This window comes from Syngnathus scovelli, unplaced genomic scaffold, assembly GCF_024217435.2.
Source record: "Syngnathus scovelli strain Florida unplaced genomic scaffold, RoL_Ssco_1.2 HiC_scaffold_25, whole genome shotgun sequence".
In the NCBI taxonomy this organism is placed as follows: Eukaryota; Metazoa; Chordata; class Actinopteri; order Syngnathiformes; family Syngnathidae; genus Syngnathus; species Syngnathus scovelli.
In genome coordinates, this window is record NW_026061342.1 from 2,188,819 (window position 1) to 2,202,012 (window position 13,194).

The window sequence follows — 13,194 nt, forward strand, 5'->3', positions numbered from 1 at the left end:
GCAGCTAGAGAGTGCCGCGTTGACCACTGCGCATGAAGAAATGACCATCTGCAACGTTTGGTTTAGGTTTTAGGTGCATTTTTAATTTTATTGCTTAAATCGCATTTTCTCGACGAGCTGAGCACGTTTTCTGAAATGTGCTCCTCCCGTCACTCTGGTTGGGTGCGCATAGTAAAAAGTGCTCTTGGCAGCTAGAGAGTGCCGCGTTGACCACTGCGCATGAAGAAATGACCATCTGCAACGTTTGGTTTAGGTTTTCGGTGCATTTCTAATTTTATTGCTTAAATCGCATTTTCTCGACGAGCTGAGCACGTTTTCTGAAATGTGCTCCTCCCGTCACTCTGGTTGGGTGCGCATAGTAAAAAGTGCTCTTGGCAGCTAGAGAGTGCCGCGTTGACCACTGCGCATGAAGAAATAACCACCTGCAACGTTTGGTTTAGGTTTTAGGTGCATTTTTAATTTTATTGCTTAAATCGCATTTTCTCGACGAGCTGAGCACGTTTTCTGAAATGTGCTCCTCCCGTCACTCTGGTTGGGTGCGCATAGTAAAAAGTGCTCTTGGCAGCTAGAGACTGCCGCGTTGACCACTGCCCATGAAGAAATGACCATCTGCAACGTTTGGTTTAGGTTTTAGGTGCATTTTTAATTTTATTGCTTAAATCGCATTTTCTCGACGAGCTTAGCATGTTTTCTGAAATGTGCTCCTCCCGTCACTCTGGTTGGGTGCGCATAGTAAAAAGTGCTCTTGGCAGCTAGAGAGTGCCGCGTTGACCACTGCGCATGAAGAAATGACCATCTGCAACGTTTGGTTTAGGTTTTAGGTGCATTTTTAATTTTATTGCTTTAATCGCATTTTCTCGACGAGCTGAGCACGTTTTCTGAAATGTTCTCCTCCCGTCACTCTGGTTGGGTGCGCATAGTAAAAAGTGCTCTTGGCAGCTAGAGAGTGCCGCGTTGACCACTGCCCATGAAGAAATAACCACCTGCAACGTTTGGTTTAGGTTTTGGGTGCATTTTTAATTTTATTGCTTAAATCGCATTTTCTCGTCGAGCTGAGCACGTTTTCTGAAATGTGCTCCTCCCGTCACTCTGGTTGGGTGCGCATAGTAAAAAGTGCTCTAGGCAGCTAGAGAGTGCCGCGTTGACCACTGCGCATGAAGAAATGACGATCTGCAACGTTTGGTTTAGGTTTTAGGTGCATTTTTAATTTTATTGCTTAAATCGCATTTTCTCGACGAGCTGAGCACGTTTTCTGAAATGTGCTCCTCCCGTCACTCTGGTTGGGTGCGCATAGTAAAAAGTGCTCTTGGCAGCTAGAGAGTGCCGCGTTGACCACTGCGCATGAAGAAATGACCATCTGCAACGTTTGGTTTAGGTTTTGGGTGCATTTTTAATTTTATTGCTTAAATCGCATTTTCTCGACGAGCTGAGCACGTTTTCTGAAATGTGCTCCTCCCGTCACTCTGGTCGGGTGCGCATAGTAAAAAGTGCTCTTGGCAGCTAGAGAGTGCCGCGTTGACCACTGCGCATGAAGAAATGACCATCTGCAACGTTTGGTTTAGGTTTTGGGTGCATTTTTAATTTTATTGCTTAAATCGCATTTTCTCGACGAGCTGAGCACGTTTTCTGAAATGTGCTCCTCCCGTCACTCTGGTCGGGTGCGCATAGTAAAAAGTGCTCTTGGCAGCTAGAGAGTGCCGCGTTGACTGCTGCACATGAAGAAATAACCACCCCCAACGTTTGGTTTAGGTGTTAGGTGCATTTTTAATTTTATTGCTTAAATCGCATTTTCTCGACGAGCTGAGCACGTTTTCTGAAATGTGCTCCTCCCGTCACTCTGGTTGGGTGCGCATAGTAAAAAGTGCTCTTGGCAGCTAGAGAGTGCCGCGTTGACCACTGCGCATGAAGAAATGACCATCTGCAACGTTTGGTTTAGGTTTTAGGTGCATTTTTAAATTTATTGCTTAAATCGCATTTTCTCGACGAGCTGAGCATGTTTTCTGAAATGTGCTCCTCCCGTCACTCTGGTTGGGTGCGCATAGTAAAAAGTGCTCTTGGCAGCTAGAGAGTGCCGCGTTGACCACTGCGCATGAAGAAATGACCACCTGCAACGTTTGGTTTAGGTTTTAGGTGCATTTTTAATTTTATTGCTTAAATCGCATTTTCTCGACGAGCTGAGCACGTTTTCTGAAATGTGCTCCTCCCGTCACTCTGGTTGGGTGCGCATAGTAAAAAGTGCTCTTGGCAGCTAGGGAGTGCCGCGTTGACCACTGCGCATGAAGAAATAACCACGTGCAACGTTTGTTTTAGGTTTTAGGTGCATTTTTAATTTTATTGCTTAAATCGCATTTTCTCGACGAGCTGAGCACGTTTTCTGAAATGTGCTCCTCCCGTCACTCTGGTTGGGTGCGCATAGTAAAAACTGCTCTTGGCAGCTAGAGAGTGCCGCGTTGACTGCTGCGCATGAAGAAATAACCACCTGCAACGTTTGGTTTAGGTTTTGGGTGCATTTTTAATTTTATTGTTTAAATCGCATTTTCTCGACGAGCTGAGCACGTTTTCTGAAATGTGCTCCTCCCGTCACTCTGGTTGGGTGCGCATAGTAAAAAGTGCTCTTGGCAGCTAGAGTGCCGCGTTGACCATTGCGCATGAAGAAATAACCACCTGCAACGTTTGGTTTAGGTTTTAGGTGCATTTTTAATTTTATTGCTTAAATCGCATTTTCTCGACGAGCTGAGCACGTTTTCTGAAATGTGCTCCTCCCGTCACTCTGGTCGGGTGCGCATAGTAAAAAGTGCTCTTGGCAGCTAGAGAGTGCCGCGTTGACTGCTGCACATGAAGAAATAACCACCCCCAACGTTTGGTTTAGGTTTTAGGTGCATTTTTAATTTTATTGCTTAAATCGCATTTTCTCGACGAGCTGAGCACGTTTTCTGAAATGTGCTCCTCCCGTCACTCTGGTTGGGTGCGCATAGTAAAAAGTGCTCTTGGCAGCTAGAGAGTGCCGCGTTGACCACTGCGCATGAAGAAATGACCATCTGCAACGTTTGGTTTGGGTTTTGGGTGCATTTTTAATTTTATTGCTTAAATCGCATTTTCTCGACGAGCTGAGCACGTTTTCTGAAATGTGCTCCTCCTGTCACTCTGGTTGGGTGCGCATAGTAAAAAGTGCTCTTGGCAGCTAGAGAGTGCCGCGTTGACCACTGCGCATGAAGAAATAACCACGTGCAACGTTTGTTTTAGGTTTTAGGTGCATTTTTAATTTTATTGCTTAAATCGCATTTTCTCAACGAGCTGAGCACGTTTTCTGAAATGTGCTCCTCCCGTCACTCTGGTTGGGTGCGCATAGTAAAAAGTGCTCTTGGCAGCTAGAGAGTGCCGCGTTGACCACTGCGCATGAAGAAATGACCACCTGCAATGTTTGGTTTAGGTTTTGGGTGCATTTTTAATTTTATTGCTTAAATCGCATTTTCTCGACGAGCTGAGCACGTTTTCTGAAATGTGCTCCTCCCGTCACTCTGGTTGGGTGCGCATAGTAAAAAGTGCTCTTGGCAGCTAGAGAGTGCCGCGTTGACCACTGCGCATGAAGAAATAACCACCTGCAACGTTTGGTTTAGGTTTTGGGTGCATTTTTAATTTTATTGCTTAAATCGCATTTTCTCGACGAGCTGAGCACGTTTTCTGAAATGTGCTCCTCCCGTCACTCTGGTTGGGTGCGCATAGTAAAAAGTGCTCTTGGCAGCTAGAGAGTGCCGCGTTGACCATTGCGCATGAAGAAATAACCACCTGCAACGTTTGGTTTAGGTTTTGGGTGCATTTTTAATTTTATTGCTTAAATCGCATTTTCTCGACGAGCTGAGCACGTTTTCTGAAATGTGCTCCTCCCGTCACTCTGGTTGGGTGCGCATAGTAAAAAGTGCAATTGGCAGCTAGAGAGTGCCGCGTTGACCACTGCGCATGAAGAAATAACCGGCTACAACGTTTGGTTTAGGTTTTGGGTGCATTTTTAATTTTATTGCTTAAATCGCATTTTCTCGTCGAGCTGAGCACGTTTTCTGAAATGTGCTCCTCCCGTCACTCTGGTTGGGTGCGCATAGTAAAAAGTGCTCTTGGCAGCTAGAGAGTGCCGCGTTGACCACTGCGCATGAAGAAATGACCATCTGCAACGTTTGGTTTAGGTTTTGGGTGCATTTTTAATTTTATTGCTTAAATCGCATTTTCTCGACGAGCTGAGCACATTTTCTGAAATGTGCTCCTCCCGTCACTCTGGTTGGGTGCGCATAGTAAAAAGTGCTCTTGGCAGCTAGAGAGTGCCGCGTTGACCACTGTGCATGAAGAAATGACCATCTGCAACGTTTGGTTTAGGTTTTAGGTGCATTTTTAATTTTATTGCTTAAATCGCATTTTCTCGACGAGCTGAGCACGTTTTCTGAAAAGTGCTCCTCCCGTCACTCTGGTTGGGTGCGCATAGTAAAAAGTGCAATTGGCAGCTAGAGAGTGCCGCGTTGACCACTGCGCATGAAGAAATAACCGGCTACAACGTTTGGTTTAGGTTTTGGGTGCATTTTTAATTTTATTGCTTAAATCGCATTTTCTCGTCGAGCTGAGCACGTTTTCTGAAATGTGCTCCTCCCGTCACTCTGGTTGGGTGCGCATAGTAAAAAGTGCTCTTGGCAGCTAGAGAGTGCCGCGTTGACCACTGCGCATGAAGAAATGACCATCTGCAACGTTTGGTTTAGGTTTTGGGTGCATTTTTAATTTTATTGCTTAAATCGCATTTTCTCGACGAGCTGAGCACATTTTCTGAAATGTGCTCCTCCCGTCACTCTGGTTGGGTGCGCATAGTAAAAAGTGCTCTTGGCAGCTAGAGAGTGCCGCGTTGACCACTGTGCATGAAGAAATGACCATCTGCAACGTTTGGTTTAGGTTTTAGGTGCATTTTTAATTTTATTGCTTAAATCGCATTTTCTCGACGAGCTGAGCACGTTTTCTGAAAAGTGCTCCTCCCGTCACTCTGGTTGGGTGCGCATAGTAAAAAGTGCTCTTGGCAGCTAGAGAGTGCCGCGTTGACCACTGCGCATGAAGAAATAACCACCTGCAACGTTTGGTTTAGGTTTTGGGTGCATTTTTAATTTTATTGCTTAAATCGCATTTTCTCGACGAGCTGAGCACGTTTTCTGAAATGTGCTCCTCCCGTCACTCTGGTTGGGTGCGCATAGTAAAAAGTGCTCTTGGCAGCTAGAGAGTGCCGCGTTGACCACTGCGCATGAAGAAATGACCATCTGCAACGTTTGGTTTAGGTTTTGGGTGCATTTTTAATTTCATTGCTTAAATCGCATTTTCTCGACGAGCTGAGCACGTTTTCTGAAATGTGCTCCTCCCGTCACTCTGGTTGGGTGCGCATAGTAAAAAGTGCTCTTGGCAGCTAGAGAGTGCCGCGTTGACCACTGGGCATGAAGAAATAACCATCTGCAGCGTTTGGTTTAGGTTTTAGGTGCATTTTTAATTTTATTGCTTAAATCGCATTTTCTCGACCTGAGCACGTTTTCTGAAATATACTCCTCCCGTCACTCTGGTTGGGTGCGCATAGTAAAAAGTGCTCTTGGCAGCTAGAGAGTGCCGCGTTGACCACTGCGCATGAAGAAATAACAACCTGCAACGTTTGGTTTAGGTTTTAGGTGCATTTTTAATTTTATTGCTTAAATCGCATTTTCTCGACGAGCTGAGCACGTTTTCTGAAATGTGCTCCTCCTGTCACTCTGGTTGGGTGCGCATAGTAAAAAGTGCTCTTGGCAGCTAGAGAGTGCCGCGTTGACTACTGCGCATGAAGAAATTACCATATGCAACGTTTGGTTTAGGTTTTAGGTGCATTTTTAATTTTATTGCTTTAATCGCATTTTCTCGACGAGCTGAGCACGTTTTCTGAAATGTGCTCCTCCCGTCACTCTGGTTGGGTGCGCATAGTAAAAAGTGCTTTTGGCAGCTAGAGAGTGCCGCGTTGACCACTGCGCATGAAGAAATGACCACCTGCAACGTTTGGTTTAGGTTTTGGGTGCATTTTTAATTTTATTGCTTAAATCGCATTTTCTGGACGAGCTGAGCACGTTTTCTGAAATGTGCTCCTCCCGTCACTCTGGTTGGGTGCGCATAGTAAAAAGTGCTCTTGGCAGCTAGAGAGTGCCGCGTTGACCACTGCGCATGAAGAAATGACCATCTGCAACGTTTGGTTTAGGTTTTCGGTGCATTTTTAATTTTATTGCTTAAATGGCATTTTCTCGACGAGCTGAGCACGTTTTCTGAAATGTGCTCCTCCCGTCACTCTGGTTGGGTGCGCATAGTAAAAAGTGCTCTTGGCAGCTAGAGAGTGCCGCGTTGACCACTGCGCATGAAGAAATAATCACCTGCAACGTTTGGTTTAGGTTTTAGGTGCATTTTTAATTTTATTGCTTAAATCGCATTTTCTCGACGAGCTGAGCACGTTTTCTGAAATGTGCTCCTCCCGTCACTCTGGTTGGGTGCGCATAGTAAAAAGTGCTCTTGGCAGCTAGATAGTGCCGCGTTGACCGCTGCGCATGAAGAAATAACCACCTGCAACGTTTGGTTTAGGTTTTAGGTGCATTTTTAATTTTATTGCTTAAATCGCATTTTCTCGACGAGCTGAGCACGTTTTCTCAAATGTGCTCCTCCCGTCACTCTGGTTGGGTGCGCATAGTAAAAAGTGCTCTTGGCAGCTAGAGAGTGCCGCGTTGACCACTGCGCATGAAGAAATAACCACCTGCAACGTTTGGTTTAGGTTGTGGGTGCATTTTTAATTTTATTGCTTAAATCGCATTTTCTGGACGAGCTGAGCAAGTTTTCTGAAATGTGCTCCTCCCGTCACTCTGGTTTGGTGCGCATAGTAAAAAGTGCTCTTGGCAGCTAGAGAGTGCCGCGTTGACCACTGCGCATGAAGAAATGACCATCTGCAACGTTTGGTTTAGGTTTTAGGTTCGTTTTTAATTTTATTGCTTAAATCGCATTTTCTCGACAAGCTGAGCACGTTTTCTGAAATGTGCTCCTCCCGTCACTCTGGTTGGGTGCGCATAGTAAAAAGTGCTCTTGGCAGCTAGAGAGTGCCGCGTTGACCACTGCGCATGAAGAAATGACCATCTGCAACGTTTGGTTTAGGTTTTCGGTGCATTTCTAATTTTATTGCTTAAATCGCATTTTCTCGACGAGCTGAGCACGTTTTCTGAAATGTGCTCCTCCCGTCACTCTGGTTGGGTGCGCACAGTAAAAAGTGCTCTTGGCAGCTAGAGAGTGCCGCGTTGACCACTGCGCATGAAGAAATAACCACCTGCAACGTTTGGTTTAGGTTTTAGGTGCATTTTTAATTTTATTGCTTAAATCGCATTTTCTCGACGAGCTGAGCACGTTTTCTGAAATGTGCTCCTCCCGTCACTCTGGTCGGGTGCGCATAGTAAAAAGTGCTCTTGGCAGCTAGATAGTGCCGCGTTGACCACTGCGCATGAAGAAATAACCACCTGCAACGTTTGGTTTAGGTTTTGGGTGCATTTTTAATTTTATTGCTTAAATCGCATTTTCTCGACGAGCTGAGCACGTTTTCTGAAATGTGCTCCTCCCGTCACTCTGGTCGGGTGCGCATAGTAAAAAGTGCTCTTGGCAGCTAGAGAGTGCCGCGTTGACTGCTGCACATGAAGAAATAACCACCCCCAACGTTTGGTTTAGGTTTTAGGTGCATTTTTAATTTTATTGCTTAAATCGCATTTTCTCGACGAGCTGAGCACGTTTTCTGAAATGTGCTCCTCCCGTCACTCTGGTTGGGTGCGCATAGTAAAAAGTGCTCTTGGCAGCTAGAGAGTGCCGCGTTGACCACTGCGCATGAAGAAATGACCATCTGCAACGTTTGGTTTAGGTTTTGGGTGCATTTTTAATTTTATTGCTTAAATCGCATTTTCTCGACGAGCTGAGCACGTTTTCTGAAATGTGCTCCTCCCGTCACTCTGGTTGGGTGCGCATAGTAAAAAGTGCTCTTGGCAGCTAGAGAGTGCCGCGTTGACCACTGCGCATGAAGAAATAACCACCTGCAACGTTTGGTTTAGGTTTTAGGTGCATTTTTAATTTTATTGTTTAAATCGCATTTTCTCGACGAGCTGAGCACGTTTTCTGAAATGTGCTCCTCCCGTCACTCTGGTTGGGTGCGCATAGTAAAAAGTGCTCTTGGCAGCTAGAGAGTGCCGCGTTGACCACTGCGCATGAAGAAATAACCGCCTGCAACGTTTGGTTTAGGTTTTGGGTGCATTTTTAATTTTATTGCTTAAATCGCATTTTCTAGTCGAGCTGAGCACGTTTTCTGAAATGTGCTCCTCCCGTCATTTTGGTTGGGTGCGCATAGTAGAAAGTGCTCTTGGCAGCTAGAGAGTGCCGCGTTGACCACTGCGCATGAAGAAATGACCATCTGCAACGTTTGGTTTAGGTTTTTGGTGCATTTTTAATTTTATTGCTTAAATCGCATTTTCTCGACGAGCAGAGCACGTTTTCTGAAATGTGCTCCTCCCGTCACTCTGGTTGGGTGCGCATAGTAAAAAGTGCTCTTGGCAGCTAGAGAGTGTCGCGTTGACCACTGCGCATGAAGAAATAACCACCTGCAACGTTTGGTTTAGGTTTTGGGTGCATTTTTAAATTTATTGCTTAAATCGCATTTTCTGGACGAGCTGAGCACGTTTTCTGAAATGTGCTCCTCCCGTCACTCTGGTTGGGTGCGCATAGTAAAAAGTGCTCTTGGCAGCTAGAGAGTGCCGCGTTGACCACTGCGCATGAAGAAATGACCATCTGCAACGTTTGGTTTAGGTTTTAGGTGCATTTTTAATTTTATTGCTTAAATCGCATTTTCTCGACAAGCTGAACACGTTTTCTGAAATGTGCTCCTCCCGTCACTCTGGTTGGGTGCGCATATTAAAAAGTGCCCTTGGCAGCTAGAGAGTGCCGCGTTGACCACTGCGCATGAAGAAATGACCATCTGCAACGTTTGGTTTAGGTTTTCGGTGCATTTTTAATTTTATTGCTTAAATCGCATTTTCTCGACGAGCTGAGCACGTTTTCTGAAATGTGCTCCTCCCGTTACTCTGGTTGGGTGCGCATAGTAAAAAGTGCTCTTGGCAGCTAGAGAGTGCCGCGTTGACCACTGCTTATGAAGAAATAACCACCTGCAACGTTTGGTTTAGGTTTTAGGTGCATTTTTAATTTTATTGCTTAAATCGCATTTTCTCGACGAGCTGAGCACGTTTTCTGAAATGTGCTCCTCCCGTCACTCTGGTTGGGTGCGCATAGTAAAAAGTGCTCTTGGCAGCTAGATAGTGCCGCGTTGACCGCTTCGCATGAAGAAATAACCATCTGCAACGTTTGGTTTAGGTTTTAGGTGCATTTTTAATTTTATTGCTTAAATCGCATTTTCTCGACGAGCTGAGCACGTTTTCTGAAATGTGCTCCTCCCGTCACTCTGGTTGGGTGCGCATAGTAAAAAGTGCTCTTGGCAGCTAGAGAGTGCCGCGTTGACCACTGCGCATGAAGAAATAACCACCTGCAACGTTTGGTTTAGGTTTTGGGTGCATTTTTAATTTTATTGCTTAAATCGCATTTTCTGGACGAGCTGAGCACGTTTTCTGAAATGTGCTCCTCCCGTCACTCTGGTTTGGTGCGCATAGTAAAAGGTGCTCTTGGCAGCTAGAGAGTGCCGCGTTGACCACTGCGCATGAAGAAATGACCATCTGCAACGTTTGGTTTAGGTTTTAGGTGCATTTTTAATTTTATTGCTTAAATCGCATTTTCTCGACAAGCTGAGCACGTTTTCTGAAATGTGCTCCTCCCGTCACTCTGGTTGGGTGCGCATAGTAAAAAGTGCTCTTGGCAGCTAGATAGTGCCGCGTTGACCGCTGCCTATGAAGAAATAACCACCTGCAACGTTTGGTTTAGGTTTTAGGTGCATTTTTAATTTTATTGCTTAAATCGCATTTTCTCGACGAGCTGAGCACGTTTTCTGAAATGTGCTCCTCCCGTCACTCTGGTTGGGTGCGCATAGTAAAAAGTGCTCTTGGCAGCTAGAGAGTGCCGCGTTGACTGCTGCACATGAAGAAATAACCACCCCCAACGTTTGGTTTAGGTTTTAGGTGCATTTTTAATTTTATTGCTTAAATCGCATTTTCTCGACGAGCTGAGCACGTTTTCTGAAATGTGCTCCTCCCGTCACTCTGGTTGGGTGCGCATAGTAAAAAGTGCTCTTGCCAGCTCGAGAGTGCCGCGTTGATCACTGCGCATGAAGAAATAACCACCTGCAACGTTTGGTTTAGGTTTTGGGTGCATTTTTAATTTTATTGCTTAAATCGCATTTTCTCGACGAGCTGAGCACGTTTTCTGAAATGTGCTCCTCCCGTCACTCTGGTTGGGTGCGCATAGTAAAAAGTGCTCTTGGCAGCTAGAGAGTGCCGCGTTGACCACTGCGCATGAAGACATAACCACCTGCAACGTTTGGTTTAGGTTTTAGGTGCATTTTTAATTTTATTGCTTAAATCGCATTTTCTCGACGAGCTGAGCACGTTTTCTGAAATGTGCTCCTCCCGTCACTCTGGTTGGGTGCGCATAGTAAAAAGTGCTCTTGGCAGCTAGAGAGTGCCGCGTTGACCACTGCGCATGAAGAAATAACCACCTGCAACGTTTGGTTTAGGTTTTGGGTGCATTTTTAAATTTATTGCTTAAATCGCATTTTCTGGACGAGCTGAGCACGTTTTCTGAAATGTGCTCCTCCCGTCACTCTGGTTGGGTGCGCATAGTAAAAAGTGCTCTTGGCAGCTAGAGAGTGCCGCGTTGACCACTGCGCATGAAGAAATGACCATCTGCAACGTTTGGTTTAGGTTTTAGGTGCATTTTTAATTTTATTGCTTAAATCGCATTTTCTCGACAAGCTGAACACGTTTTCTGAAATGTGCTCCTCCCGTCACTCTGGTTGGGTGCGCATATTAAAAAGTGCCCTTGGCAGCTAGAGAGTGCCGCGTTGACCACTGCGCATGAAGAAATGACCATCTGCAACGTTTGGTTTAGGTTTTCGGTGCATTTTTAATTTTATTGCTTAAATCGCATTTTCTCGACGAGCTGAGCACGTTTTCTGAAATGTGCTCCTCCCGTTACTCTGGTTGGGTGCGCATAGTAAAAAGTGCTCTTGGCAGCTAGAGAGTGCCGCGTTGACCACTGCTTATGAAGAAATAACCACCTGCAACGTTTGGTTTAGGTTTTAGGTGCATTTTTAATTTTATTGCTTAAATCGCATTTTCTCGACGAGCTGAGCACGTTTTCTGAAATGTGCTCCTCCCGTCACTCTGGTTGGGTGCGCATAGTAAAAAGTGCTCTTGGCAGCTAGATAGTGCCGCGTTGACCGCTTCGCATGAAGAAATAACCATCTGCAACGTTTGGTTTAGGTTTTAGGTGCATTTTTAATTTTATTGCTTAAATCGCATTTTCTCGACGAGCTGAGCACGTTTTCTGAAATGTGCTCCTCCCGTCACTCTGGTTGGGTGCGCATAGTAAAAAGTGCTCTTGGCAGCTAGAGAGTGCCGCGTTGACCACTGCGCATGAAGAAATAACCACCTGCAACGTTTGGTTTAGGTTTTGGGTGCATTTTTAATTTTATTGCTTAAATCGCATTTTCTGGACGAGCTGAGCACGTTTTCTGAAATGTGCTCCTCCCGTCACTCTGGTTTGGTGCGCATAGTAAAAGGTGCTCTTGGCAGCTAGAGAGTGCCGCGTTGACCACTGCGCATGAAGAAATGACCATCTGCAACGTTTGGTTTAGGTTTTAGGTGCATTTTTAATTTTATTGCTTAAATCGCATTTTCTCGACAAGCTGAGCACGTTTTCTGAAATGTGCTCCTCCCGTCACTCTGGTTGGGTGCGCATAGTAAAAAGTGCTCTTGGCAGCTAGATAGTGCCGCGTTGACCGCTGCCTATGAAGAAATAACCACCTGCAACGTTTGGTTTAGGTTTTAGGTGCATTTTTAATTTTATTGCTTAAATCGCATTTTCTCGACGAGCTGAGCACGTTTTCTGAAATGTGCTCCTCCCGTCACTCTGGTTGGGTGCGCATAGTAAAAAGTGCTCTTGGCAGCTAGAGAGTGCCGCGTTGACTGCTGCACATGAAGAAATAACCACCCCCAACGTTTGGTTTAGGTTTTAGGTGCATTTTTAATTTTATTGCTTAAATCGCATTTTCTCGACGAGCTGAGCACGTTTTCTGAAATGTGCTCCTCCCGTCACTCTGGTTGGGTGCGCATAGTAAAAAGTGCTCTTGCCAGCTCGAGAGTGCCGCGTTGATCACTGCGCATGAAGAAATAACCACCTGCAACGTTTGGTTTAGGTTTTGGGTGCATTTTTAATTTTATTGCTTAAATCGCATTTTCTCGACGAGCTGAGCACGTTTTCTGAAATGTGCTCCTCCCGTCACTCTGGTTGGGTGCGCATAGTAAAAAGTGCTCTTGGCAGCTAGAGAGTGCCGCGTTGACCACTGCGCATGAAGACATAACCACCTGCAACGTTTGGTTTAGGTTTTAGGTGCATTTTTAATTTTATTGCTTAAATCGCATTTTCTCGACGAGCTGAGCACGTTTTCTGAAATGTGCTCCTCCCGTCACTCTGGTTGGGTGCGCATAGTAAAAAGTGCTCTTGGCAGCTAGAGAGTGCCGCGTTGACCACTGCGCATGAAGAAATAACCACCTGCAACGTTTGGTTTAGGTTTTGGGTGCATTTTTAAATTTATTGCTTAAATCGCATTTTCTGGACGAGCTGAGCACGTTTTCTGAAATGTGCTCCTCCCGTCACTCTGGTTGGGTGCGCATAGTAAAAAGTGCTCTTGGCAGCTAGAGAGTGCCGCGTTGACCACTGCGCATGAAGAAATGACCATCTGCAACGTTTGGTTTAGGTTTTAGGTGCATTTTTAATTTTATTGCTTAAATCGCATTTTCTCGACAAGCTGAACACGTTTTCTGAAATGTGCTCCTCCCGTCACTCTGGTTGGGTGCGCATATTAAAAAGTGCCCTTGGCAGCTAGAGAGTGCCGCGTTGACCACTGCGCATGAAGAAATGACCATCTGCAACGTTTGGTTTAGGTTTTCGGTGCATTTTTAATTTTATTGCTTAAATCGCATTTTC